The sequence below is a fragment of the Salvelinus fontinalis genome, chromosome 23, assembly GCF_029448725.1.
Source record: "Salvelinus fontinalis isolate EN_2023a chromosome 23, ASM2944872v1, whole genome shotgun sequence".
In the NCBI taxonomy this organism is placed as follows: Eukaryota; Metazoa; Chordata; class Actinopteri; order Salmoniformes; family Salmonidae; genus Salvelinus; species Salvelinus fontinalis.
This window is the reverse complement of record NC_074687.1, coordinates 45272635-45277188: the sequence shown is the minus strand read 5'-3', so window position 1 is coordinate 45277188 and position 4554 is coordinate 45272635.

The window sequence follows — 4554 nt, the reverse complement described above, 5'->3', positions numbered from 1 at the left end:
CCACGGGTGTCTTACACTTTTGTACCTCATTTGCTCTTTATTTTCTGTTAATCAACTGCTTATTTAGAGAATGAGGTCAATTAACGGACTTATAATAAATGGGTTGGTTGTGTTAGCACTTGTACAACTATGGGCAAAACAGACAGGGTTGGCATAGATTATTGAAAACATAAAGTTGCACAATGAGCACTTGAGTTACAGTTCATATAAGGCAATCAGTCAATTGAAATAAATGCATTAGGCCCTAATCTATGGATTTCACATGACTGGGCAGGGGCGCAGCCATGGGTGAGCTAGGCCCAGCCAATCAGAATGAGTTTTTCCCCACAAAAAGGGCTTTATTACAGACAGAAACACTCCTGGCTCTCATGAGGACTGCCAGAGTTTACTCTGCTGCAGAGGATACATTGATCTGAGGTTACCAGCCTCAGAAATTGCAGCCCAAGTAAATGCTTCACAGAGTTCAAGTAACAGACACATCTCAACATAAACTTTTCAGAGGAGACTGTGTGAATCAGACCTTCATGGTCGAATTACGGCATAGAAACCACTACTAAAGGACACCAATAAGAAGAAGAGACTTGCTTCGGCCAAGAAACACGAGCAATTGACATTATACCAGGGTAGCCTAGTGGTTAGAGCGTTGGGCTAGTAACCGAAAGGTTGCAAGTTCAAATCCCCGAGCTGACAAGGTACAAATCTGTCGTTCTGCCCCTGAACAAGGCAGTTAACCCTAGGCCGTCATTGAAAAATAAGAGTTTGTTCTTAACTGACTTGCCTAGTTAAATGTAAGTCGCTCTGGATAAGAGCGTCTGCTAAATGACTTAAATGTAAATGTAAATACCATTGGAAATCTGTCCTTTGGGCTGATGAGTCCAAATTTGAGATTTTTGGTTCAAACTCCCGTGTCTTTGTGAGATGCAGAGTAGGTGAACGGATGATCTCCACGTGTGTGGTTCCCACCGTGAAGCATGGAGGAGGAGGTGTGATGGTGGTTTGCTGGTACCACTGTCTGTAATTGATTTAGAATTCAAGGCACACTTAACCAGCATGGCTACCACAGCATTCTGCGCCGATAGGGTTGGTTTTTGCTTAGTGGGACTATCATTTGTTTTTCAACAGGACAATGACCCATCGCACCTCCAGGATGTGTAAGGGCTATTTGACCAAGAAGGAGAGTGATGGAGTGCTGTATCAAATGCAGCACTCCGTTGCCTCGTTTTGTATCACATTTCAATGATAAAACTGGGGGGGACAAAAACGCAATTTTAGAATGTGGCGGGGGACGACGACTCGTCCCCAGTGAAAGTTCAGCCCCTGGTACAATGATTGTCTACACTATACTTGCTTGTTTTGTCATATAAACTGAAATTAGGCAAACTATTAATATGTAAACAACCAGGAAATGGCAGAGCGACTTCTGCATAGTGCACCTTTTAATTATTATTATTCAATTTTTTTTTATTAAACAGTAACATGCAAAACACAAAAAACAGAACAGCCAGAGGGATTCCACAAAGAAATACAAATTATAATAATACAAATCCACATATCAATTAAAATAGAGATATGTAGCGAATAGATTTTAATTTTGTTTTGTATATGTTTTAATGATTCTGAAGAGTTTTCCAAATCGAGTAACAAAAATTTCAAAAAAAGTATTTTTCTTCATAAATGTTGATTTGTGCATGAAAATTTTTCCTAATAAAATAAAGAGATTTATGACATACTCGCGTTCAATTGTGGAATCAGTGTAGTAAGATGTCAAACTTAGATATTTCAATAGTTGTATGCATTTTGTTGCCAGGATATAGTTTTACATCAGTCCAGAACACTTCACTATATAAACAATGACAGAATAAGTGTTCAATAGATTCCGTTGCTAGTTCACAAAAACTGCATTCACTGGTAACATCTGGTATATATTTAGAAATCAAGCTATTACACAGATAGAATCTATGGATAATTTTAAAGGAGATCTCCTTTACTTTATTGGTCACTATAAATTTGTGTGGAGTGAGCCAAGCAGGCACCTGTAGTGTACCTGTAGTGCCAGTTGTAAGGATGCAAACCTATGGCATTGTCTCGGCTGCTAGGCACTCTACAAGAAGTATGTGGACAGCTGCTCGTCGAACATCTCATTCCAAAATCAACGGCATTAATATGGAGTTGGTCCGCCCTTTTCTGCTACAACAGCCTTCACTCTTCTGGGAAGGCTTTCCACTAGATGTTGGAAGATTGCTGTGGGGGGCTTGCTTCCATTCAGCCACAAGAGCATTGGTAAGGTTGGGCGCTGATGTTGGGGCGATTTAGGCCCTGGCTCGCAGTCAGCATTCGATATAATTTACAGTACTGTTGCATGATCCAAGATGGCGTAGCAGTCAGATGTCCATTGTCCTCGTCTTGTCCCGTGTATATATATTTTATATATTTTTCTTCGCTTATCTTTTTATATGTATATTATTTTCTTCTTAAAAACTCAACTTCAAAACACTCTCCTGCAACCCACCTCACCAAATGTGGTGCGGATCTGTTTTTTTTCCCTCAAAAGTATTATTCACCTCGTATCCGAAATCTACAACAGAAGCTAACAAGCTAACCAGAAGTTAGCCAGCTCACAAGCTAACGTTAGTAGTTCAGCTAACCACAGCTAGCGCTCATCAGCTATCCTTTAGCTCGGAAAACTATTGCCAGTTTTGTACAACGCGACTCAGACCAGAGCATACCAGACCTATTTTCTCTCCATATCCCCAGATTTTTACCTCAAGCTCTGGACATTTACACCTGGATCTTGCAGCTAACTAGCTGCTATCCGAGTGACTATCGGCTAACATCAATTCCGGAGCAAACACCAATTATCCCGGAGCTAGCCAGCTGAAGAGTTCCATCAGCCACTCCTGGGCTACAATCACCTATCCGGACCCGTTTTACTGCCGATGCGGAGCCCCACCGGGCCTTCACGACTGGGATACCGACGTTATCTGCCCGAGGGAGTATTTCAACCGGCCCCTCCATCGCGACGTAACCTGAACGTCCATATACTAACTGCGGCCCGCTAATCGTTAGCTGTCTTGAGCATATCGGCTGCTATCTGAACAGGTCTATCGAACAATCTTCTTAGGCCACTATAACTATTTTGACAATTGGATTGGTCCCCTCTACCACACGGAACCCCACTAATCTACCGACGGAATTGCACGGCGTGGCTAAAAACAGACCTCCATCTTCTGCTAGCTTGCTACCCATGACTAGCTGTCTGAATCACGAAGCTAGCACCAGTTAGCAAACACAATTCTACAACTCACAACCTCTCTTTCGCCACCGCCATCCGGCTTGGATTCTCTGTCGACACGACCACGTCTGGTCTGCAGACAAATACCCCATCCGCTGTGCCCTCAACCGGCCTCCGTTTGAGCAGACCCCCTCCGTCTGAGCAGACCACCCCCCCGGGCTACTAACTTTAAACGCCGCGGGCTAGCTTAGTGGAGGCCTCACTACTCCATCTACGGCTGCCCCCTGGACACTATGATCACTTGGCTACATAGCTTATGCCTGCTTGACTGTCCATTAATTCACGGTACTCCATTCTGTTTATTTGTGTTTTATCTGTCGGCTCTGTGCCTTAACTCAGGATCTGTGTGTAGTTAATCCGACCCTCTCTGCCCAGTCGTCGCCATTTTTACCTTCTGTTGCTGTGTTAGCTGACTAGCTGCTGTTATCTGACCTGCTGTTTTAGCTAGCTCTCCCAATCATGACCTGCAATCACTTTATGCCTTATTGTATGTCTCTCTCAAATATCAATATGCCTTGCATACTGTTGTTCAGGCTGGTTATCATTGTTTTGGTTTGCAATGGACCCCGTAGTTCCACTCTCCGTACCTCTGATACCTCCTTTGTCCCACCCCCCACACATGCGGTGACCTCACCCATTGAGACCAGCATGTCCAGAGATACAACCTCTCTTATCACCCAGTGCCTGGGCTTGCCTCCGCTGTACCCGTGCCCCACCATACCCTGGTCTGCACATTATGCCCAGAATCTATTCTACCACGCCCATAAATCTGCTCCTTTTATTCCTTGTCCCCAACGCTCTAGGCGACCAGTTTTGATAGCCTTTAGCCGCACCCTCATCCTACTGCTCCTCTGTTCCTCGGGTGATGTGGAGGTAAACCCAGGCCCTGCATGTCCCCAGTCACCCTCATTTGTTGACTTCTGTGATCGAAAAAGCCTTGGCCTCATGCATGTCAACATCAGAAGCCTCCTGCCTAAGTTTGCCTTACTCACCGCTTTAGCACACTCTGCCAACCCTGATGTCCTTGCCGTGTCTGAATCCTGGCTTAGGAAGGCCACCAAAAACTCTGAGATTTCCATACCCAACTATAACACTTTCCGTCAAGATAGAACTGCCAAAGGGGGAGGAGTTGCAATCTACTGCAGAGATAGCCTGCAAAGTTCTGTCATACTTTCCAAGTCTATGCCCAAACAATTTGAACTTCTAATTAAAAAAATTAATCTCTCCAGAAATAAGTCTCTCACTGTTGCCGCCTGCTACCG